Source organism: Cygnus atratus, chromosome 15, assembly GCF_013377495.2.
Source record: "Cygnus atratus isolate AKBS03 ecotype Queensland, Australia chromosome 15, CAtr_DNAZoo_HiC_assembly, whole genome shotgun sequence".
Classification (NCBI taxonomy): Eukaryota; Metazoa; Chordata; class Aves; order Anseriformes; family Anatidae; genus Cygnus; species Cygnus atratus.
Genome location: NC_066376.1, coordinates 5,269,201 through 5,296,133, shown reverse-complemented (window position 1 = coordinate 5,296,133; position 26,933 = coordinate 5,269,201). Strand labels below are relative to the sequence as shown.

At 39.2% G+C, this 26,933-nt stretch overlaps 1 protein-coding gene across 1 annotated transcript in view; it reads right to left on the bottom strand.

Moving 5' to 3' along the window:
• The window catches only part of MAD1L1 (mitotic arrest deficient 1 like 1), a 355,426-nt gene that overhangs the window by 289,920 nt on the left and 38,573 nt on the right, over positions 1-26,933 (bottom strand). The window lies entirely within an intron of this gene.

Genomic DNA, 26,933 nt, shown 5'->3' with positions numbered 1-26,933 from the left:
AACAATTAAAATACGCAACAATCAAACAAATCCATGACTTTCCCAGTCTATTTACAAGCACTGAAATATTCATGCTGCATAGGGGCATACGGAGGAAGAGATCTGTATACGTAGAAAAAAAGGATCTCAACTCCCAATCATGAGAGCCTTTTCTTAGCAAGCTATTAGAGACAGTCCTGAGATGTTTAATTATCACTGAATTCCTGTAGAACTTAGGTCTCTAAGTTACTTTGATACTTAAAATTTTTCCTTATGTTCACAATCTGCTCTAACACAACTCACATACTACTCCAGGCTACGGCTAAGTCTTTTTTTTTTTTTTTTTTTTTTTTTTTCCTAGTGAGCAACCTTTATTGGCAGTAAAGCCTAAAAGAATAGAGCTTGGAACTTGGCCTAAGAAGGTTGTGCACAGGCTCATTCCTACAGGAAAAGCAATTGCCATACCTACAGTCATGTAACCTCAGGTGTATTCTGACCATCCCTATTGCTCCACGAGGACATTTCGCTTGCAACAGCAGCAGATTATCATCACGTTTCTGTATGCGTATATTTTATTGCACATGAGTTCAGTAGGCATGAATGTCAAGAATTGGTACCAATGGCAAGAGCCAGGATCATTTGCTTTCATCACACAGCTCTGACAATGCTTCGTAACGCTAACCCTGTGCTACACTTGGGCAGCAACTGTACCTAAAAGATTCAATACAGCCACCAGAATCCCCTCAGGATAGTGCTGGGAGCCTGTGCAACAAGTGCCAAGGATTTTATTTGTTGGGTTTGAGTGGTTTTTTGTTTGGTTGTTTTTGCTGGGGGCGGGGGGACAGTGATGGAGTAATAGAAAATGAAGTTCTTTTCACAGCTTTCAAGACTTGTTTTCTTCTAACATACCTCCCAACAAACTGTTCAAAGCTAGCCCACCACAACCACTTCTCAGCGCATTTCCTCATAAAATTAGTCACCCAACAGTTATCCCCACAGTTTATTAAATTCCCTCTGCTCTGCAGCCAACTGCAGCGCAGCTGTGCAGTCAGAATGATAAATACCCCAGAAAAGCATGGAAGAATCCAAGATACACTGCTTAATTTTGTTTGCTCCCTAGCCCGAAGCCACTTTCTCCTCTGACAAGATATTTGATATTGGCTCAGAAGCCGTGTGTTCCTCTAGGCCATTGTGGGACTCTCAGCCATGCGCGGCACTGACAGGAGGGCTGCAGAGATGGAGCCAGGGCTGTAAACAAACCACATCCTGTTTATGACAGCACAGAAGAGCCATTTCCCTCCTGCTTGGCACTTCCCAACATGTCACTTGGCATCTCCTCGTTGCTTTGGGAGGAAAGCTCATTAGCAAATTCATTTACTGCTAAGAAATTCTCCTTTTGGAGAACTTTAACACAAGTGGGAAGCACCAGGTCAGGATCGCAGCACATCCAAGGGGGTCAGGATGCTAATGGAAATTGTCAATTTTCCAGGCGAAAGAAATGAAATGTTTCCAAATCACTGTGTTTTCCGTGAAAATAAATGGGTGAGAAGCTGCAGCTATTCACTGGCCTCTACCACAGCCTTTGTGGCAGATGCTGTGTGCTTCAAAGCACAACAGGCTATTTCTAACTAAAGGACCTTTCTACGATGCATTTTGGTCTTACGACTATTCAATCCTATCTTTCCCTACTGAAATATAGATAGCGTAACACGAACTCAGCGCCTCCAGAACAGACTATTGTTAGAATGTCCTTCTACCAACCCCAGCAGGAGCCTTAGAGAGGGGGGGAAAAAAAAAAAAAAGCACACATCTTCCTGTTTTCCAAACTATTTTATCCATAACACACAAGGCTGGATTAAGTTTGGTCGATAAAAAGTTAAAATTTTATTTAACAAGCTACTTTATTCTTTCCATCAACTATTGCCAGCACAAAGGACGCACACAATCATGAACACGATAATACACACCTAGGTTACATTGCACCTGCGGGTAGGAGAAAGGAGAAGCAGCCCACAGTCCCAGCAATCACAGCAGCCTGCTCTGCACTCGTCTAAAGGTGACTTGAAAATGGAAAATAATGCTGGGTGAGTGCTTTAAATAAGAGAAACATTTACAAGTGACAGAAGCAGTTTTTAAAACTAGCAAGTAGTGAAATTATGGCATGGCATGAGAGAAACAGGGCACAAAGCCATCGGTGCCATGGCTGGAATAGTTCAGGATGTCACCCTGCCAGAGGTGAGACAGCAAGGCAACAGCTGCAACTCAATCGGCTCCACAAGGCATCAGGTAAGAACTAATTTGACAAGCCTTTACAGCAAGACCTTGAAGCACTCATCTGATGACAGTGTTTTAAAATAATCAGATAACTATGTAGAGTGTCCACATCAAAATCATCACTCGGTTTAAACTCCAGATTTGGTGCTAATCATTTCACTCTGGCACAAAGATGACACACAAGGAAGGGTTCCTTGTTTTGGTAAGCATTTGGTACTTCAGCCTTGTAATCGTGCACCAGATTGAAATTCTTCACTAAACCCTGAAACATTATTTTTAAATGTAGGTTTATTTAATAGGGGTTGGAGGTGATACGTAAATCAGGTAGCAGAAGAGTTACCATTAGGTAACTTCTTTACACATCTTCAAAGGCCTTCTTTATAAATCTTTCACAAGGTGACCAAAAAAAGTGCACAGAGCTGTTGTGGTCTGTTTGTTTGTTGGGTTTTGTTTGTTTTAGTTTTTCTTCTCCGATCTTTCCAGGTCATTTTCTAGCAAAAACTCTGCTTTAGAAAAACTAAGAGCAAAGCTTATACAGAATCAGCACTTACACAAATTAGATCCAATGAATTTCCATATGAGGCGCCCTAAATTTCCACAAAGACAAGAAAATGATAACCCCAAATACCACCAACAACGCTGAAGAAAAGGGAGACTGTGAATCTGGGACTTTGCCAAAGGTAACTTGATAAAAATAGCTCAATCTGTAGCAGATGTGTGTACAGAGACATCACAAAAAAAAAAAAAGAATGAGAACAGCAGCCTGCACAGAAGATGCTAGCACAAAAAATGGTACAGATCAGGCTGGAAACACCTGTGAAAGAACTGTTCCTAATCTAAAATCAGGAGTATGAGATGGGCAGATGGACTACAGGGAGACCTGGCACAGCCTTAGTACCAGCTTAATCTCCAAAACAATTAAGATTAGCATCTCCATCACAGGGACATTGATGAGCCTGCCATAATACATACACCTTAAATACAGCTGCGAATGCAGAGAACATTGTTTCTAAAGTTAGGCTGGATGAGGTCAAGTCTGATAAGGAGCAATTAAGTGTATTACAAACTGGGTTCAGCTGGCTGCGGGGAATCGATAGCTCCCCCTGGTTCTGTGTCCCTGCAAGGAACGAGTCAATCAAGCAAGCGCCTCGCTCTGCTCCCACACAGGAAGCAAATCTGTTCACAAGCCTGGAATAAACAAATAAACGAAACTGAGCATTAGACAACACCCCAAGTTTTTCTCAGTGCACGACGTTAACAGCAGAGGACTGAACAGGCAATGGTAGCCATTGCACTGCATTAAAAGAAAAAAAATGAGGTAGAGTATGATGTTTTTGTGTAGCAAAAATGTTAGCAATGTAAACAAGCAAGAAAATGTCTGATATAAACAAACATGAAAGACCTGAGGGTCACAGCAGCTGCATTACTGTGCATCTTACACCTGAAATTTTGATTAAAAATACTTTGTCACTGTAGAGAAGTTAACTTACACCTAGCTATTCCGAGTACAGGACAACTAATGAATTGGAAAACTGATCTAACGTATTTTGAGCATAGTTGCAATCTGTATCTTCAGACTAAAATGTATTTTAAATTGTTAAAGATAGAGAACACATCTACATCCAGCTCCGCCAGCTTCACTTCTGTACTGTATTGATCCAATCTACACTGGATTTGATCTGCTAAACACCAACTTTTGATGCAGCTAAACTACTGCAAACAGCTAGAGAATACACAAAGCCCCTAAGTACACACCTCCTGTATCATTATTTACCCAAAAATAGGAATAGAGGCTTAATTTTGTACAAGGCTTTGATATTTGGCAAGGAACGGTACAACCTTCGGAAGGAGAAGAAAGGACAAATTCCAAATTTGTCATAAAACACCTCTAGAATCATTTGGCAAGGAATCAGTTCCAGACTTCTTCAATCCTGAGACAGAGATTAAATAGGAATAAAAATAACCTGAATTAACTACACAGCGTTATTGAAATCCAACAATCTCTTAGAAGTTGAGCCTCAGTCTCAGAAGAGGTGCAACAAACTCAGCTCAAGATACCAGCATCAGATAAAGTCTATTACAGTGCAAAAAACTCAAAATAAAAACCCTCCAGAGATGAACGATGATCTTAATTTAGCCATTGTTTCGATCATTATCCTTCACCCTCTCAACCTAAAGGAAAACAGATGCCAATACAAAAAATGTCAATGTTTATTGAACACTATTAAGAACTGTATCATTCACTGATGCAAAATAAAAACGGAGTCAGTATTGCTTGGTCAAAGCTCTAAATCCAGCTTGTTTAACACAATTTAAACTGTCTCGGCTTTCCCATGTATTAAACAACTTTCGCCAGATAAGGGATTTCAACACTTAAAACAGTAGAACAACTTAAGACCATCTAGACATACTGTACAGTCTACTCAGCTAGGCTTATCATTCCTTCCTCCTGTTTTCCCCTACCACCTGTTTTTACACCTACTTGCGACATCTTGAATTAAATTACATTACAAACTAATTAAGATAAGAACCACTCTGTGTTTTTGTTAAGCAACTGGAACGATGAGATCCCTCTCATCTCTGATGGACTCAGGGTAATAAAGACAAACAGTAGGTTGGCTACCCCAGAGGTGGAGTTTCATACCTTCAAATATATAACACGGTATTAAAGACAAGCTAGAGAGGAGGAGAGAGCTGGCGTACAACCACAAAATACGTAGGGCCTCTCCTCATGTGGTGAGACCAAATATTCTTCCAAGGGTGGTTATTACTGCAAGTAAGAGTCTTTCAAGGCATAGGACATATGTACACATCATCATTTCAGTAAGCTCTCATGCAGAAATCCTGAAACACTTCATTTTCATCGTTGTTCGTTGGTCTTCAATGTACAAGTGCCATACTGAGGCACCAGCAGCTTTTAGGAGGAGGGCTCAAGGACTCAGCTACTTTGGTTAAACAGCTTGAGTAAAACAAACTCATTCCCACTCCCACTTTCCTCCCATAGAAACAAATTAGATGTGAATATTTAGATAAGGGCAAAGAAAATCCAACTCACTAATGAGAGCACTGTTTGAATGTCAGTCTTACAGCCCCGCACGCCTACTGCAGTGACTGAACAGTGTAACATTTTCACATCTAAAAAAAATTGTTTCATAAGTCAGCTTTCCAAAAAAGCCCATTTCTGTGGAAAACCTCTCTTGCTAGATCTAAGCAAGAAAGGCCTGCACACACGGACCCAGGCATCTTCTGGTAAATGGAGGAAACATCATCTGCAGATGACATTTTACTTACTGCTTCCCAAAGATTCTGTGTTTGCCCCAGGCACCACTGCGAGACATACGAGTTACTGTTTTGGGGATTGATCTAATTTTATTGTTTGCTGCATTTCATAAACTACTACTCTGGGTAGAAGTGATTAATAGATATAGTTCTATTTAACCTCCTCCAGAAATTTTCCAACAGAATAACCAGAATAAACATAACGGCATTTTCATGGTTTCCCATATTAGGGTATGTTCCCCTCTGTAAAGCAGTAGAAGTGAACTTCAAAAATAACATTTCAATCTCTATTGTAACATGTAGGTAAGCACAAATTTTGACCTACTACAGCTCCGTAACTCTTTTTTTAAAGAACAAAATTAGATTTGACGTCTAACAAAGCCATATATGTAAGACTATACAGCCATTTATCATAAGATTTGTCAGTGTTCAACACTTATTTTTAAGGAAGGAGACTGATTTTAAAAGTCAACAGTTAAAACTGCAGTTTATTTTTGGTTGCTGGCACTTAGCTCGGCTCTAATTTCTTGTCTCTTCAGCTTCCCTTTCCACCACACGAAGCAGGTGGATCCTGACAGCAGCGGCCATGCTGAGGCTGCTAGGGAAGGAACCAGAGACTGATTGTCCTGGGGAAGGGAGACAAGCACAAGGGCTGCAAAACACGAGGTGACGATGCCAAAAGGGAATACTGACCAGAAACCATGATGAGGTACACTGAATCATAGAAAGGCAGTGCAAAAATTTACTGATTAAATTTATACCTAATCCATTTAAGCCTAATTATAGGCATATCAGAAGGATCAAACATTTTTCCCTGCAATGCCTGAATTTTTCTCCCTCTCAATTCTGTCCATGTATCAGTCTTCTTGTTGTTTCTTATGCTCTTGCTTGGAATAGACAGCATATATCTTCATTTCCTACTGGGAACACTACCTAGATGTGGTGAAAGAAGCTGAGCAGACATTTTGGTAGTACGCAGCTGAACGGTTAACTCTTACATTTTAAGATTAAAAGAGAAAATAATTCAGTCCACGAACACAGAGTATATTTACCCCCCCCTCCTCCTACAATAGTCCTTCTTTCGCAATTTTCTACCACAAAGTTATTTATAAATTAGCACAACATCAAGGCTGTTAATCCTCAGAAAAATCATTCAATACAAGTTCAGAAGACACAAAAAGGGAGATATTTTTGGTATGGAGAATTCTGAAGTGCAAAGTCATTAGGGGAAAAGGGGTCGATTATGTCCTTAACTTGCTCAGTCACAAAATGCATGTCAGGAAAAAAATACTACTCTCTTTAAACAGCTGTCATTCAGCAAGTCACCCAAGTCACCTTAGTGATGCACTTCTCTGCCCATGAGAAATTATTCTGTGCACTCACACATCATCAGATACTACTGTTGTCCACAGAACAACCTGGCTAATAAAGCCCTATTTCCTTTGGATTTTTGTTGTACATCTGCTAACTCTCCCTGTACAGTAATAAATCAAATGCCCTCCCACGTCACCCTTATCAGCCCGACATTGCCCATGCTTCCTCTCCTCTCACCTCCCCACACTCCCTTCATATCCTCTACTGCTTAAGAACATGTGGGCTAGAGAAAGCACATACTCTTCTCCTCGCCACTCTCAAACTAAATTGAGCGAGCCAGCTGTCTTTGTATTTTGCTTAAGTGAAAGCAAGATACTTGCTTCCCTCCTTTTCGGTTTGCACAAAATGCTGTGGCTTTAAAAGACCTCCACAGCTCTCACATTTGACCAAGCTAGCCAAGAGGCTGAGACGGGAGGGCCACAGACTAATGAGCAACACACACTTCATTCCCATATGAAACTAGACCAAAAATTAAGTTTTCCTCCATTTTCAAATAATTTTGTCTGCCAGCCTAGAAAAAAAATCTGCTATGATGCAGTCAGTGCAAAAACCTCAAGACCTCTGTATCTGTTTGCCAGCATGGCATTAAAACTGGGGCACGCCTGGAAAAAAAATAAAATAGTCAAAGGTTCAAATCTCTGTCACCTACAAACCCTGAGTCAGCCAAAGTCTGAGGTTTAACAGAACTTTGGTCTCCTACATAGCATTCTGGAAAAATATTTTAACCTCAGCCAGACATTTTAAAAGCCCATGGAGACTGCCCATCAGAATGAACACGCACCGTTCTCCGGCCTTCTTGTGGAAGACACCAACAGAAGAATAATCCAGGTAAATTAGCAAAAGGATAGAAAAGCTTTTCACAATTAAATGTTCCATTCAAACTCCATTCTGATTAACAACTAATTGCCAGGTTGCCCAAAAGCAGAATGCCACTTTCAGCATTTGTCTGGATAGCTTAGAAATGCATATAGGTCAAGGAAAAATATTTAAATAGGAAAAAAAAATCTTTGAACAACAGACCTGATTTCAAAATCTTGAACAAATACAGCTAATAAACAAAGGAACATGATCTCATAATGAAAGCAATGTCTGATTTGCAATATCAAGTAGTTTAAGTATCCAGGCCCTGTAGCCATAATAGTTTGTACTGGGGATTTTCTGGATGCGCTGACCATGTAAGATCGAAATTCTTAAAGGCGTTCAGAGAAATCTCAATTACAAACTGAAAATCCCAGCAGTCCTGTTGCAAATAAGTCAACAATCATGGCAAAGAGACCTAAAAATCAAATTGGTTATCTTGTCCCAGTCAATAGATTGAGATATGATTATTTAGCAGCTATGTGAAGCTCCCTCTGTTTGAATTTGCTTACAATCCCAAAACTGATGGAAACCCTAGAAAAGAAAATTGGTCACAACAGTCTTCCTTGATAAGAAATTTTAGATGAATACTAGCTTCTAAAGTCTTTGATCATGGCCAAGCAGACATCGCTCTTCTTGTATTTTTAAAGAAGAGACTAGCTTCTTCCACTGGCCAACCTGCACCTTGTCATGCAATGTTTGGTAACGACATAAAACTAGAAACAAAAGCAATATCCGTAATACATTCACAAAATATCTGAGAAGTAACCATCTATGGAAACTCCAGAGCAAGGCAGGCAGCGCGAGAGGAGCAAAATTTCCTGCAGGACTCCCAGGCCTGGCATGAAGAAGTCTCAGCAGACCGAGCACGTGTGCTCCTGACATGGGATCCTCAGCACAGGGCAGGCTCTGAGAGATCAAGGGTCAGCTTGGGACAAGAGGAACAAGACCAGTGCTTAATCTTACATGCATTACCCAAGTACAAGCCTTGCTCCTGTAGGGAATTTTCATGTAGAATAGATAAAACTTTGGAATATGCTGTGGATATAGTAAAAGAGTACTATAAATAATTCTTCTCTTCATTTAGAGAAATATTCAGCACTTACATTTTTGCCAGCAATGGGTAGGAAGGAAGCATTTTGTCCACTGATTGACATTCTTTTGTCCTGCCTAATAGTAAATAGATAATATTGGGAATACAGTATTTTCAAAGAAGTTTAAAGAGGTTGGTTTTCTTTCCAACATCTGGAAGGTTGACAGAAGCAGACAAGTACACTGTATTTCTGAACATCATCAGCTGACAGCCTACAAGAATACCCATGCTTTCAATAAATCACATTCAGTACTTTTTTGGTAAGAATTTTACATGGTCCTGTAGGTTGGGTTTATATGATCTTCAGTGTAGCGTCATGTTTTAAGGAGTCTTATCAAATAAAATGCTCAAAATATTGTTGTTGATGAGAACCATAAAACTGTGAGCCATTATTAATCACAAGCAGAAAATAAGTAACATCTACATCACGCCACACCTTACTGCTACTACAGTAAGCTAAGTCGCTGCTCAAGCTTCCGCAGAAGTGCTATTTCTGCAAGTCCCTCTTATTGTCACCTCCTCAAGCTGCCCAGCAATACAACAGTGCTGTGCATCCCATCCATGTTCCACCCCAATGAGGTGAAAGCCAAAACCAATCAACGTACAGGGAAAGGTACAAAAGGTACATGAAATCTGAGTCTTGGTGCCGTAAGGAACAAGCACCAGTAAGATTGCTTCCTGCTGCAAAGCATGATTAAATTATCGCTGTCCTCTTCCAGCCAACATTTGAAAAGGTGTTTGTCCTTGCTGAATACCAGACTAACTGAAGCAGTTAAAATTTGATTTTAACAGCGCAGTATACATTCTTGATCATGTATGTATTATGATCACAATTTAAGAGTTACGGATAATAATGAAAGAAGCTCATTCAATTAGTTTTTACACATAACATGAAAAAAAATATATATTTTTGAGATTACCACACCACATAACAACTACGAAGAAAATACAACGTGAAACCATGTAATTAGCATTACACATATTCAAAATTTATTTAGAAAAGGATTGTATACTATAGCGGCAATAATTAATGTCTGGACAAAGAGTTAGTGAGCAAAACAAAAGGGCAAACAAAAATACCAGTATTTGAAGACAAAAGGAATTTTGACAGGAAGTTAGGATTTCACAGTGGCATTCCAAACTACTGCGACATATCAAAACACATTAGATAAACAATAAGATATCAACCTTTCTTCAGAAAACATGAAAGATAATTTATGAACCAACAGGAGAAAAGCAACCATGCAACGTTTTAAGAGTTGGGATATTTAGTTTGCCATCTTGTGGCTAACTACTGAAGCTTTAACGTGCAGTTATCCCGACCACAGAGAGCTCCAGAAAAACCTCATTAGCAAATGAACAATATATTCCCCAATTTCTTCATTTACATTTATTTATCATTTTTATTTCTCAATTATTAATAGAATCAGATACATTAATTACTACAAAAGCAATTCAAACAGATGTGAGGATTGGTGTCCAAGGGGACTTCTGTGCTTTTATTTGAAACATTTAATATCTGGAACAATCCTCTTTCCTTTTTTTTTTTTCTCCTTTTTTTTTTTTTTTAAGCTACTTCCCCATGCTGTTTTTCTAGGAGCAGTAAATACTTTCCAAAGACAAAAGGCAACCACAAAAGGTAAGTAACTGCCAAAAAAGACTTTAGCCCAACTTGCCAGGATCTCATTTCAAATTCAGTGGCAGATGGATCCTCACCAAGACAGACACACACCTAGGTAACTTTGTTCATCACCAATGGATTTCTTATCTCCATCCCAACCAGGCAGAAACTCATACATTGTACGTTTAGTGACAGAGGTTTTGACCCAATGAACAAATGAGACCCAAAGCAGGAAAAAAAAAAAGGTTACCTTTGTTTCCCTTTTGAGATCACAAATGCTCAAAAAGTGTTTTCTGCAGGGAACTCTCTGGTTTACATCACTAGTAGTCGGAAGCGTGGCTTAATATTTTGGCCTGCCATGCACTGGATGACACTTAATCGTTGTCCTAGTTTTGCCTAGGTCCAGTGCAAAACCAGAAGAGCTTTATGAGCCCAGCTAGGCAGTTCTCCTTCAGAAATATATGCAGTGCTCATTTTCAATGAACATTGAACTAAAATGCCACAAATGCTAATCAGACAACCATAACAAAACATCCCTCTCATAAAAAAAAAAAAAAAAAAAACAGTTCTCAGAAGCTAACTGAAGACTTGGACAAGTAAACAGGCCTCTACCTATCCCTTTCATTTTTTTCCCCCATACTTACAGCACACATCCGTGCATAATCTAACCTGGTCTAAGCACTCACATTCATTTCTATCTTTCCAACATTTAACTAAACTACTCATTTTTTAATTGTCAACCTGTCTAAATAACTTTGCCAGCAGCACTAGTAATCTCTTCCGTAATTATAAGAGATACTAAGAGTCTCCTTTCATCTTCCACTGAACATATATTTAGCTGGTTTCCAAACACCTGCTGTAATTTATTATCCAGGGCTGCTTCTCGCCCAGGGCAGTATCTTTTCTATAATTCAGCAACATGCTAAGTGAGGATCCAATAATGCACTGTACAGCAGTGGTACATCACTTTTTCTTTTTTTTTTTTTTCAGACTTTCAAATTGTTTCTCGATACCAATGAGAGTATTTCTTTACCTTTTCAAGCTACCGCTACCTACCAGAATGATTTTTTTGAACCAGTGAGCACCAGAACATCTAAAATGTTTTTCTTCATCTGAGTATACAGGCAGAATGTCTTTCCAATGGGCTCCTTACTCACTAAACTGTTTTAAAATTCTCTAGTATGCACTCCATTTATTAAGTAGCTTAAATGATCTACGTCCTTCTGGGTCTTTCTGGGTCTTGGTGAGCTATTATTACTCACCCAAAATCTGTTCTGCCTTCTATTGGCAATCACCTTCAAGCTTAAATTTCACTTGAAACACTCATTTCCACTTTTTAGATGGCCGAATCAATGGAACATATGGACCTAGTACAATTATTAAAAATGGAAGGCTCTCTCCTTTAATAATATGAACAACTAATCAAGCAGAAACTCAAAGCCAACACTATGAAACACTAACAGCACTACAGAACTCAGCAAACTCAATGTTTCAGCAATTTGACAGAACTCAGAAAAATCCAATGACTAGCATCACAGAATATGTCACACAAAACAAGAAAACGTATTTCCATCGAAAAATGGTTTATGGCTCTGGGCCACTGTCTATCTCTTGTAGTCACATCGAGTGATTTGGCTAGCTCTTAACTCTCTTGTGTGCTCACCCTTAATGCTGTATTTCTTATCTTACAATCCCTATTGACATAAAATCTCTTTCTACTTTGTACCCCGTCTGTCTTCTGCTTCTGCCCTATTAACTCATGTCAATATAGCAAAGGGAGCAAAATAAAGCAGCAAAGTCGATACTCATCCGTTGCATTTTTGTGCAACTGCTGCAATGAAGAGGAACAAATAGGTCAAAATCAGGGGCGGCTCGCGGAGCTGCCCCAGCTCTCCAGCCACACTTGGCATCAGATCCGACCACAGCTTCACTTTCCTGCGGCTCACTCAACAAAGGAAGTGGCCGCACAGATCAGAAGTTCATCTTCCAAATTAACATGGAGCATCCTGACTATTCACAGCAAAGACCACACACTGAAGCAGAAACTGCTCTAATCTCACAGAGTGCTTTTGAAAATAAAAGTCACTCACTGAATACAAGTTGTCATTGTCTTAGGAGAATTACAAACAGCGGTGTGATTTACCACAGTCCCACCTTCTCTCCTATGCTTTTTCTGCCCTTCCAAAACTGCACTTTAACTAAATTGCAAAGTATCTCTGGGAATAAAGGAATGCATCATCACTGAACACTCAACTGGACAGGATGATCTCTTTTCTTCCCCAACCCCTGCAACAATAGGAACACTAGAGATCTGCAATTCATAACAAAGAAGAAAGCATTTATCAGACAGAATAGAAGAGATTAAAGCATTGCTACCTCTGATTGAATGACCACAGTATCACATTACCTCTGCTCCTGCTGCTTCAGAGGAAGTGATTGAGCCCTGGCACAGGGGCCTTGCTGAGTGAGGAAGGGGGCAAATCCTCTCACCAGAATTTTAATCTCCTGCTTCTGTAACCTGCAAATCATTACCCAGTGCAGCAGAGAAACGAATGCTACGTGTCATCCAATGGCCTCCCTGCTGATAATTTCTATATAGAACAGTTTATTTCAAAAAGATCGTATAACATATTGCAGCTAAAAAAAAAAAACAAAAGGGCAAAAAAAAAGGAACGAGAAAAAGAGAAAAATGAAATTTTAAAAATTAAAGACAAGGATGAAAAGAGCCTGAGTGAAATCTCTGACTGTGGAGCAGTAAAATACATTAACTCATCTTGCCAAAATACATGCTGCCAAAGACATAATTTTAGTACCTTTTATACATACCTGGGCTTAACTCAAGCCTCATTTCTCCTTTCCAGTGGACAATGTTAGGGGTCCAAGAGGAAAAGGTAAGAATCTGAGTGCGGGATTGATTTCCAGATGAAGAGATTTGTGACTCCTCTCCAATACATGATAGTTTTCTGCTTAGCAGAGCCTACCATTGCACACAGAGGTATTCCAGAAGCACAGCTGTGTAAGGTGGGAAGCGCACCAGACCTTACTGCTGGCTGGACAGGAGGCTGCTCAAATTCAAAACTCACACAATATTAGAAAAGGAGGTTTTGACTTTCCTTTGTCATAATTTAGAAAGAGAATTATTTCTGAATTATGGAACTGTTTAGAGACAAGCCTATCAAGACATGTAAGCCTACCATCCTCTATTTCAAACGTAGCTTCAATATAAGACTAGAAACATAAATGCTTGCATGTGTAAGCTTGCTCAAAATACTGTGAAAGAAGTTAAATGTTTGTGTTTTTTTCTTCCAAGAAAGTGTTGTATTTTCTTTAAAAAAAACCAATCTACACAATATGAGTAAAAGTAGGATACTGTTATTAAAAGTCTTACAAAACAACATTTTTTTTCTAAATTACTGGATCATGGATGTGGATTTTCATAATTTCAGAACCAATTTTCACAGTAAGTTACTAGCCCTCGCACTAATGGGGAAGAACCTTAATAAAACGGCATACTCCACAACAAATCTGAGCTGGTTCCCAGGATGATTAAAAGGATGCAATAATACAATTATTGAAATAAATGTACTTAATGAAGTTCTGTGTCCAAGTTATATGACAATTAAATCATTTGCACAAACAAAAAGCGGGCCTTTGTTTATCGTGGAGATTACTGGCAGCCTGTAAAGTCATTAAATTTTACTCTGAGGCTTAAGGTTTGTGGACAGAGGATTCCAACACACTAACTGCGCTTCCATCGGCACCAAGTTTTAAGCAGCTCCATGACATTTTAGAAAAACAGCATAAGCTTAAATTGCCTGTTCACAAACAACTTGCAGAATAATGAAGTTTCAGTATTAAAACCTGCATTAACCAACTGCCATTGAAGGGTGTTGGTTTAATAAATTTTGACGGACTGTTGCATTGTTTGGTTTTCTGCTTTCTAAACAGAAGCAGCAACTCAAATAATCTCCATTCTGATATGGAAAAGGCTCCAAATTAGGCTTGATCAGTCTGTTTCCTCCGCGGTTCTCAGTTTCTGTGCAGAATGCACAGCTTGGTATGAAGTGGCTGCTAAGAGATAAAGGTTTGTGACAGAGGAAGTAGAAGCTGACACTCACAGAAATCAACAAACATTTCACAAGAACACTTAATACTCAGTAAGCTGTGATGAAATCAGTGAATAGAACTAACAGACACCACCACAAGCACCAGTTTTTAAACAGTTTTTATGTCAATAGGTATTAAATGAAGTTCTGACCCATGTGCAGACCTCCAAGACCAAGCTTTCCACTCTCTGGAGGAAGTTTCAAAGCCAATATTCAACAGTTAAGAAATGTCAAATATATCCATGAAAGCATACTCGAATAACTGTCTCCCTTCCCAAGCTATTTTATCTTTAAAATGGAGAAGATGTAATCGACTTCCTGAAAGCAGATGTATAAAATCTTAAAAAAAAAAAAAAAAAAAAAAAATCGTGAGTTGCAGAAAAACTAATTGCAATTAGTAGAAAAACTAGAAGTGCTCATAGTCTCCACATTAGTAATCCCATCCTGGGTTGGACAGAGACCCTGATCTACAGATTGCTTGCTTATTCCTCCCCTAGCTCAGAGTTTATAGAGACAGGTTCATTCATAGCTCTTGGTTAAAAATGAGCGGTCAACTATGAAGGGTCTCAGCTATACCATGTAATATACATATATATACATATATGCAATGTACATCATATAGCTGCACGCAAGAACTTGCTGAACCTTTTCATGAAAAGAAATAGAGCTTCCCTTCTTCTTCAGATTTGGGTTGAGGCCTTAAAAGCATAAAGATCTACTCAGATGAAAGGAAAAGGATAATTTTTTTTTAAACAATGAAATTCATTCTCAGCCATGACAGGTTTTATTTAAAAAAAAATATATATATATATATATATATATATATATTATTTCTGAACTGTCTTCATTAAGCAGATGATCCTAGAGTTTCAGTTTAAGCTTTTCAGTGACTTCCAAACATCTTCTGTGCATTAAAAACCATCCCTGCAGTGGACACTACCTCTTGTTTCTTAGATTTTATGGCCTACTTTATTAAAACCACTTTAAATGTAATAAAGTCTGCAACACTTACAGCTAGAAAATATAGGAGAACAATAAAATTAGCCAAGTATAACAGTAAGGGAGTCTTAAACATCCTCTGGTCACTTTCCAGGGACAACACCCACAGAACAGTCAAGGACTACAAAATCAAAAGAAATTTAAATCAATTTAAAATTCAAACAACCTTTTCTCCTGCCTACTAGGGACTCAAGCGACATTAACAGAGACTTGCTCCTCTGCATTGTTTCCTCAGGTTTTCCTTCTTGCTTTCTAAAATTTCTTTATACAAGTAGTGATCTGAAATATTGATGATTTACTCATCTCTCGTATATTGTTTTGCCCAGCTGCAGCTGGTTTGCAGTAATGACATACCTTCTCTCTTCACTTCACACTCCACCCCTTTCCTGCAGGAGATTGAGTTGGAACATGATTTTTAGATTGATCTCTATTTCATCCTACCTTTCCTAATCTCTCATTCACGTATGATGTACTATCACAACACATAATGTTACTATCAAATAGGCAAGTTAGAGCCATCCCACCCATAGCTGCGCACTGTACTACATAATGATACCGGGTAACACACCAGCAGGTGCACATCTTTTTCCCTGTAAACTGTGTCCTATTTAATGAAAGAAACAAGACACTGTATCCCGTCCTGTTAAGTCCAAGTGGTTATTCAAAACTGAAAGCAGATTCAGCCACAAGCACCAACACCCCGCACCACCAGGTATCAATAGCTGGCCTTTTCCAGCATCAGCAGAGCCCGCAGTACTCACAAGCACCAGAGGCAGAAATGCCACATCTCAGAAAACATACTTTATCCTAAACACGCTTCAACAAATGAAGCAAAACTCATTCAACAGTCATTGTAATGGCAGGTTCAGACTTGCTGCTGCAGCTGACTGCCCAGAGGAGATAAGTCAAACAATATGATAAAATGATTTTATTGACAGTATACAAAATAGTATTTTTGGTTAATATAAAATAGAAGTTCTAGCCCCTTAATTGCAAGTCTGACATATTAGTGCTGAGTCAGTGAATCGCAGTACTTATTGGTATATGCCTCCAGCAAAAACACGACCCACACCGTATCTGCTTCTAATGTAATCTGTTTCTAATATGGAAGAAGTTCATACTATTGATCATTTGTGTTCTTAAGGTATCCAAAAAGTACCCAAACCCTGGTCATATATCAGAACAATTTAGGGTGTTTCTCACAGATACTAACAGCCTTTTCATCTCTTCAGACATCCCCCCAGTTCTACACGTGCCCACTACCTTCTCTCTCAAATTGTCTAATTGATTAAACAAGTTAAACTCAGAGCAATTGTTCTCAACATGTATTTAGCTTGAAGGCTTCTGCTTCTACCTCAGATCTGAGTATTGGCTGTGTGCCCAAACACAGGCCTTTCTTCTAATCCTATCAGTTGGTCTAATAAAAGGTATTACTTCTCCCTACAAACCTTGCTTTGCTGATTCTTCTCTGAATGATCAAAATGCACTCTGCCTTCAACCAGTTCCAATTCTGACACCAGTACAAGACTCACAGAATGAAAAACCAAGGCATAAGACCCAGATGAGCAAGTTCACTCAATAAATTGGGAGGGTGATGCAGCCAGATAACCTGTGTTGCAATTATATCCTTGATGTCACAGGATTGAGATTCTTTCTGCTAAAGGGGATGCAAACAGCACTGCTCTATGCTCCAGCTACAAGAGAAAGTGACTGCAGTCTGGTCTTTTAGTAGATAAAGGTGCATCACCATAAATGATACATTTAGTTTCCAAAAATCAATTAGTGCATTGCCTTGGTGACAATTTTTACCTCCATTGCAAGGTGCAAGAAAATAGGAATTATTTTTTTCATTAGCATAATACATGGATATGCAGTATTTTGTCAGTACAGTCTCGTTTAACAGCAAAAAAAACAAGGCTTTTTTTAAACATACACTCTTTTGTTGGTATTATATACTTTGGACTCTCTGCAGTGCAACTGCCATAGGCTAGATCTGATAATCCCTTATTTGTACAGCCAGAAAGGGACACATTTTGGTTTATTTCCATAAATATTTCAAAAGCTTTTTCTGGCTGAGAAACAGAAAGCCTCTTCAGTGGTTATTTCACTCATAAGAATTTGATTTCTATTGCTTGGATAAAAGAAAAGTTGGGCGTTTTGTTGTTTTTGTTTTGGTTTAAACTAATTTCCACATCTTAACGGTGAGAACATATTTTAAAACTTATGAATATGTGAATGTTGTTTTAAATATTGAAAATATGTAAAAAACAATACATACATAAAATATGACAAAGGAAATTACATTTTGCTAGAACACCATTCCGAACTCTTTCAAAGCACAACGTCTAAGACTTCTGACCAACCACCCAGCCTCTAAATGGCAGATCCTCTGACCATTTTTCTGGTATGGCCAAAGAGAAAAAAACACCGAGTCACCACCAACAAAATAACTGAACCAGATGCCAACCTTTGGTTAAAAACAGAGAAGGCACATGGGATGAAACATGGGTTCCATCATGGTCAGGGACACTGGGAGTCTCTGCTTATCCTTGTTTGTTTTTTTTTTTTTTTTCCTTCCTCCCAGACACTGCACTGGCTGCTTTATAAAGCCTTTTTTTTCCCCCCTTATACCTATAGACAAATTTAGAAAGAAAGGAAAAGAACAAGAAACAGTAAGCTTCTGAATGAATTAGAGGGAGAAGCAGGTAGAGAACAAATAAAACATTGAAATTACAGAACATGAGATTGTCACATGGGCCTGGATAAAATGACCTTTCTTTCCAACTCTACCCAACTCCTTCGTAAGGAGCAACAGGTTCCTGCCAAACCATGCCTGCACCAAGGAGCTGTCAGGATTTCTTCCAACACCAGAGCATGGCAGCACTGCTGTTGCCAGAGAACAGCCTGACTATGGCATTGAGACAGAGGGAGAGGAACTGACGAACTGAGAGAAACATTCCTCCTCTGTGCTGCCCATGCAATAGCAAAGCAACCCGCCTGACTTTTGGAGTCACAAAACAAAACCCACACATGAAATTTGTTTGCTTCAACAAGACAGCCTGTGGACAAGGATGGGGAAACAAAGAGACACTGTGGAGGCTCCAACACCCCGTCAGGATCTCTCTGGTGTTTAGCAGCAGGCCTTATGTCATCAGCATACTTTCCTACGAAGGCCTTGCTTCGTTTCCCTGTGCTCAATTCCACCAACCCAACTACTCCTTCCTTAACCAGATGCCTCAAAAGCATGCGAGGCTTCAACGAAAGCTGCAGCAGCGCTGTAGTAACAGGCGGCATCTGCACTCTTCAGAGGCAGAGTTTTGGAAACGGGCACATTCACATCAAGACATCCTGCAGCTTGTCGTTTCTTTCCTTTCACTTGTAACATTTTTTAAGCTAATTGGCTCCAGAATTTATAATCCCGGTGACAGCAGCCTGGCTGTCCGGGGGGGAGGGGGGAGGAGCGGGGTGTGCAGCTGCCAAGGCTGCCGGCGCCATCTTGTGTCGGCAGCCCCTCAGTGCAGGCGGCCCTGCCTCGCCCGGGTTGCTGAGGGAGCCTTCCCCTTCCAAACACCACAGGCCAACTCGGGAGGTTTTATGCAGACTCCAGAAAAATACAGGCATCCGAATAGGAAGTGCAACTAAACCCACCGAATCTGAAAAGGAGAAAATTAAGCAGAAGGGGGGGGGGGGGGGGGGGTTGAAATGCAATTACAGCAGAAAAAAAAAAAATGTGTTTCACCATTAGCATCCCACAATAAGAAGGTTTGTCAGGCACCGGTTTAGCCTACACATGTTCACATCCGTCAGCATTTCCTTGATAAATCCTAATTTTCGCCATTGTTGATCACATTGAACTAAAACTTGGTATGCAAGTTTTTAGCACAGATGCTCAAATAAATTATGCACATTAGTCATTTAACTTTCAGAGCTGCAAAAGAAAGCTGCTTTTTGGTGGTGGTGGGTTTGACTAATTTATGACAAGTTTTTGGGTGCTTTTTTTTGCCTTACACAGCTAAAAAAGACAAGGCAGCTTTTTTTTTTTTTTGATTAAACTCTTCAAGCTTCATGTCTTTTGTACAAATGATAAAACTTGCATATTAAGAAAAATATTCATAACTAAAATGCCCTCCCCCCACCAGCAGCATTTCCTCCATTTACCATATTGCACCATGGTCCACACATTGACACATCCATACAAGCAAACACAGAATATTAAAATGAAAACACATAATGAAAATATCAATAACAGCAGTCTGAAGAAGTCATGCAGTAGAGCTGACATGATCCGGAACAGAAATTGTTAAACAAGCAATTAGCTGCAGAGCTGAACAAAGTTTACATGCAGATACAATCAACTGATTGAGACATCCCAGCCAAGACAGTATTTTTAGACTTAACAGTATTTTATATAGTATTTGAACAGACCCTACTTCACAGCAGCTACAGAAACCTACGGAATTCACATTCACCCCTGTAAAATACCTCAGTGTATTCTGGCTATTACCTATTCTCCCCAAAGCATTGGAAAACTATCAATCTGTTTAAAATAAACAATGTCCTAAAATACTTTTTTAAAAATCCAGTCTTTGATACCCCTGTTTTTACAGCAACAGGGGATATTCAGGTACATCAGAAAATTCATTCTGCCACCAATCCCTCTCTGGCTTGACTACTCAAAAAAGCTATAATGCAGTTGTAGCAACAAAAATTGACAGAAAAAAAACTATTACACACAATCTTGTTTGTTTGTTGGTAACTTGCCAAAAAACACAAATGGACAGGTACTATGATTTCAAAATACTATATGGAAAGAAATAATAATGCACATGATGCGCTTTTAGGAGAGAAAAAATGGAATAAAATCTTAACAGGTACAGATAGATAGGAATTAATGTATTTCAGTTACCTTAAAAAAAATTAAGGGGTACAGACTAGACAGGACATACAGAGTATAGAAGTTTGTTTTTGTTCACATGTTCTTCTGGATCTGAATGTGAGAATATGAGAAACTCAGGTCACTGTATTAAACTACCCAACAGAACCCAACCAAGCAAATTTTCTCCAGAAACTAAATTTAGACTTCTCAGGCCATATTCGTCTACTGTGTCCACAGGACTTCTGACTTCAAGACTGATTTTGAAGAGACTGGCAAACTGAAGGGCCTTCCTCTTTTCCAACTCACAAATTTTTCAAGACCTTATTGCCTTTGCAATGAATCAGAAAAGACAAATCCCTGAGCACTAGAATTTTAAAGTACTGCAATTCCCAAAGCTCTATACAAAGCATGGTGACAGGATGAATTGAAGACTTCACACAGTACTACTGGCTTCAAAGTAGAGTACTTCTGTAGTGCTGCCTACTGCATAGCTGAGATTGTAATTTCTCCCTTTGTGCTCGCATCACAAATATAACACGGATGCGGGGTATTCATCCTTTGCCCCATCAGCCTCATGTACATTGTTAGTTTGATCATGGCATCTCTCTGCTAAAAAGAATACAAATAATGAAGATGTATAGTAAGTCTTGACTTCAAATTACTTCAATAATTCTAAATATCCATAGTTTCTGAGAAATGTAAACTGGTATTAACATACGTTTATTTCAGCTAGGATTTTAGGAATTTTACTCTCATGTAAGTGATTTATAGCATAGATGTGCCTCACGTAAAAGAAATGCTAGGCAGGCTCCTTCACAAACTCTTACAATGCAGCTCAGTGTTGAAACGTACTATCTGCTATACAACATACCATCAACAATAGTCTATGCTTTCTATCAAATTAACTGTTTTCATTTTACACGTTTCTCTGGTCAGATAATATATACTGTTACCTGAACACCCAAGGGAATGTTTAATCGGCATCTCCGCAGGAGCACTAGCAAGTAAAAGTTGCCATTCATTTTAGTAATAAAAAGATACACAAACAACAGGGATGCTAGCATAAACAGAAAGGGTCAATTACAACCCTGGAGCAAGAGAAAACAAGAAAACGAAAGCACAAGAACACAGGTAAATAGCTTTTGCAATTTGCAAGAGTGATCAGAGCACTGAACAGAGGCATTCCACAGGTCTTCCTTGAACTTTCTGGTCTCCAGGAAGTATAGTCAAATATAAGGGAAGAAACCAGTCTCCACAGAGCTACATGCTGAAAGCATGGTAAAATTATAGCCATATCTGTCCCCTGGAGACTGTTCTTTAGGCTTTCTCTATATACTTCCTTTTCAGCAGAACAAGAGACTCTTCTTTGAAGATTCTATGAAGAGTTCCAGAACTAAAGCTGCCTGGTTTCCTGGGGACTTCTCTCTCCAATGGTGAATACTGACCCCAATATGCTTCCATTTTCCATACCAACAGTATGAAAACAATATCCAGACCTGTACTACAAAAGGCCACAAACCTCTGGAGAATTTGGTATAGCAGAAATTGCAGATGGTGATGCTGCTGTGGCATGAGAACAGTGCTCGCTCATGGTCAGTCTCAAGGCTGAGTGAGCAGGAGCTAAGGACACACAATCTCGGACAGGAGCCCTTCTGTCAATGTGATATTTAATAGAGTCTTTTGCTTGCAGGGCTCTGATACCCAACAGGGGATGACCTCACATTGCACAAAGATGTCTCAGTTGTAGCTGGATACCTGTTTTCATTAAACTTGCTGGAATTTATTTTTTTTGAGACCTGTACCATCTGCCAAACATGACAGAAGACAACTAGCAAGTTCAAAAGTGTAGGGTAGGCACAGACAATCTCATCTACTTACACATACAAAGCGCAGTAATAAGCCTCACTTCCTCAGGAAATCAGACTAAAAATGGCACAACCATGAAAAGCAAAGGTCTGGGCAAAATCCCATGTTTCTAGAATTGACAGCAAAAGTCAATGTCTTGACTAGATTATTTTTTGTCTTCCTATTTTCTACTAGGAACTAACTATTGTACGATGGAAGACAAATCAGAAAAGCTTTATATCTACTAAATTATCATTATGAATAACCAGACGTTGCCTGGAAGCTTACTGTTTGAATATGTTTATTTGGAAAGAGTAGATGGGTCACTTAATGGGACACTACCAACTACTTTCTGGTATAAAAATGCAAGACAGACCAATTCTGAAGGAAAGAAAAGGCAATACCTACTAGTCATTTCTTTATAATATTACTCTATAAACGAATGCAGAACCTGCCAGCAGTTAATATTGCCCCAGAGCACTATGAATAAACATTTGTCTGGTATTAGGTACACATACACTTCCACATATAAATTAGGGTGCAATGTGCCATATAGTTGCATAAGAGAGAAAAAAAATCTCTACCTTGTCCATATGAGACATTAAGTGCTTCTTTTGATCACAAAATAACTCATAAAGCCTATCAAAAAAACAGCACTTCTCTCTCTGCCAGATAAAAGACATTTCACTGTAATTAAACTTCTGTCCAACTTTCCAGAAGATTACAGGAGGAAGTCTGACAGGCTCTATTTATATTTGTGACTGACGCTTCTTGGGACACCCAAGGAAAAGAAGATGGGCAATGGATTTACAACACTTCTGAGCTAACAGCACTTACAGAGATGGATGGCTCCATTCTTATTATTACTCATTCATTGTGTGTGGGTTTTTTTCTTGGAAAAAATCCCCGCTGCCTCACTCAGAAACATTTTCTGTTCAGTTTGCAATCTATGTTCCGCAGCCTTCAATGGTTCAGGTTTTTATTTCATTTGTAAGTGATAATACACACAGCAGGTTGTTTGGGTAAGTCAGCTTTATGCTATTTATATGAATAAAGGTGTAAACTGTCATATCTCTTAAGAGAAATCTGTGAGCACTTGGAGGAGGAAAATTCCTTTCAAACACATTCTAACTATCCCTTTTCACATAGGAAACTATATGTCAAAACTCATGGCTGGCTTTCTGATGCTAGGTGACAGGAATGAACTATCAGCTGTAAGATCCCAACATTAGGATCAAAGATTTATTGCTTCTCTCTCTTCCTTCAGGTGTCCTTTCTCCTGTTCGAGGTACTCACTTCACATTTCCTTGTGTTTGACTTCTACAAGATACCTTAACAGTCCAACATCAGTATTACCCATAAACAACAAGAACAAAAGCAAAAAAAGAAATTATCCCTTTGGGAAGGGCCATAAGTAGCCAAAGAGCACATTTTCATAGCCTGCCTTTCAGAGTTGAATCAAAGATCCAGCTGTAAGCAGTGTCACTCCTTCATGGTTAGCTACTTCAGAGGACAACACTGAGGAGAAGTAAGTTTTCACTACATTTCAAATTCTAGAATGCTTTGCCATGATCATTTTAAGAAGTCTCCACAGACACACAGACTGAGATAGAATAGATAAATATGCAAGTTTTCCCACTTCAAAAAAAAATTTGTGCAACTACCACATCATTTTTTTTTTGTAAGACAAAAACTTATAAATCCCTTGGCCAACACTTCATATTACAAGCTACAACTACTGGTGTCTTCCTGAAAAAAATATTTCAATGCCTGTAACGTTTACACTCTGGGGGAAAAATGTGCTTAAACCAATGATTTACATGGTTAAACTGACCCATTATTTAAACACCTTTCCTTCCTTACCTTCTGAGCAGAAGAGTAGGTATGCCTCATGCTACCAAAGTGGCCCAAAGCAATCTCCTCTTGAGCCTTTAAGCCTGTAGATTGTTACCTGTGTTCTACAGAGCTTCAGGACACTTCCCGCTGTTACTGCTAAAAGTGTAATTTACTCTATGTACATGACTTGCAGCAGTACACTCCAAAACAGCAGTGAGGGTCCATCTCACTTTATTAATGGCACTTTCAGTGACATTACTCAGCAATAGTGAAGTTGTGAAGAGGAAGGTGAGTTGCTGCTATTTACATCTTCAGTGAAAGGGTGACCCTCTCTCTCCTCCTTCCCCACGGAAGGTTTTCCTCCCTACGCAAAAAGCAGCATGCTCCAAGAGGTTCTATACAACTCAAGCATGAAGCACTCACTGTTAAAATAAATTGATTTAAACTCACTGTTCAGGAAATTCAGTCCTGTGGCACTGTCTGAAAGCATCCAGTCTGAGTAATACAGCAAATACGGCAGGCACCATCATTTGATCTCCAGGAGGCCTTGAGACACTGGCAATTGCACAGGTTACACAAACAGATATCAACACAAAGGCTGACTTGTCATGATGAAGCCTTTTTGGGGTGTGATTACCTTCTACTGCTTTTTTAATAACAGAAACTGGCACTACATAGTATATAGCAGCAACAGAAAAGCAGCTCAAGACTGCAAGTACGAGACAAAATAAATTTAGCCTGTTTAGTGAAGCCATGTGCCATTCGGAAAACATTGCTAGCAGTGTGACTGCATGCCATAACCTTCCACTCTAGACCACCTGAAGTATGCTGCGAAGCAGCTGAGCGACATATCTGTCTCTAGTTCTGGAGCAATGGAGGGGAGCTTATCTAGCAAACCGGTCCCTTCTGCCATCTTTTGCACGTCTGGCTTGTTTTCTGAAGTCAAGTCCTGCCCGTGTTTGGCTACATTAGCCATGAACTCCAGTTCATGTCCAGATGTGAATAGGAGCTGGCAAACACCTACCGTAGCCACTGAACAATACAGGCAAGGTACCAGAATGGGGAATAAAAATGAAGTAAGACAACTGCAGTGGAAAGACAGAAAGAATACCCAGCTTGCAAAAAACCCTTCCAGGTCCTCTTCCACTTGTGTTTAACAGCTCGTTGATGACCAGAAGTAAATTCAGTGCACACAGTCTCAATACCAGCCGTTTGGGAAGAGGGTTATATGACCACAAAGCGAGGCTGCTGACTAATAAAGCCTTGGAAACCTCATCCCTGCCCTGTGCTAGTGCTCGAAGGGGAGCAGCAAAGGCAGACTGAACAGTCACTTAACTGTCTTTAACATCACACTCAAATATTTTCTAGTAAACACTGAATTTTGCACTGTAGCAACCTAGAACTATCTGTGATTCACACTTCATTGCCAAAAAATAAACTCAGATGCCAGCTTCTGATAATATTTCCTCAAGTAGCTACCAAGCCATTAATTTTAATGGAAAAAAATAAAGCTTATTAGGATAAGCAAAGTTTATTTGCATTGGTCCTGCACACAGCTCTTTACACACATAACCAGCAGCTATTTATAAAGTCACACGTAGCACCATCAGGACTGAAGATATAACAGATTTGAACTAAGGGCTAAAGAAGCTGTAGCTGAGAAGACAATAGAAAGGCGAATAACTGCTGGGCTCAATCACTAGAGGGAGTTATGATCACACTAAGTTACTGTAATACCCAGACCATTCTGAACACAATTAAGAAACAAATAAAAGAAGACCATCAGCTGAATCTGGATGTCATTCAAGGGAAAACAAAAAATTAGATTTGCTTCTTTAACAAGGCTTTATTTCCAAAGACTCGAGACCTTCTCCTGGGAACTTTCAAATCATCTGTAATGAAAGGTTTTTAAAAAAAAAAAAGTATCTTATTGCCTACATTTTAAGACAGAATAAGGTATGTGACAGAAGAAAGCTGAAATTATCACTTTTGGAAATGACACGCACAGTGTTTCATCAAGAAAACGTTAGAATTTTAATTTAAGCAGCTTTACAGCCCATTTCACTTGAAATCAAAAAGTAATCTTAATCATGTTTTTATTTTTAAACTAAATTGGCACAATTACATCCAGCATGAACAGGCACTACCAAAAGGCTGCTTTTTCAACAGATGATTCCCTTTGGCCATTAATAAATTTAGAAAAAGCATTTCTCTGACAGGCTGTGAGAAGACAACTGCAGGGGGAGGGAGGGAGAGCTGTAACTCAAATATTACCACAATTCTTTTATTTGAACATTTAAGAGTTTGAGGGGGGTTGCTTGGTATATTTTTTAATATATGAAATGCCTTTTAAAAAAATGGTAGTTTTTTTTTTCCCCCCTTAAACTTCTTAGCAGAAACCACAAAACAATCCGGCTGGCAGCACTCAGGGGAGCTTATACTTGGCTAACAATTTTACAACTGACTAAACACTCCCATTAATAGCAGCAGCACACACAAAGCTTTTAACACCCAGCTTGAATTCTGCCCATCATTAGTAAGGCGGAGTCCATAATGCGATCATCTCTTCAGCCAAAATCCACCACATACCTCAGGAGACACATTAGCAAATGCAGCCCAAAACAAATAAAAGCACTTGTCCAGTGCTCAATTACACAATGTTTGAATGCTTTACATTCAACACATTTACAGAGAAGGTGGAAATTCTCCACACTTCTGTTGCTTAGACAAGGCAGCTAACACCTTGGCAATGGAAACAGCCCATGAACCTTTTTGAAAGACAGAGGTATTGTT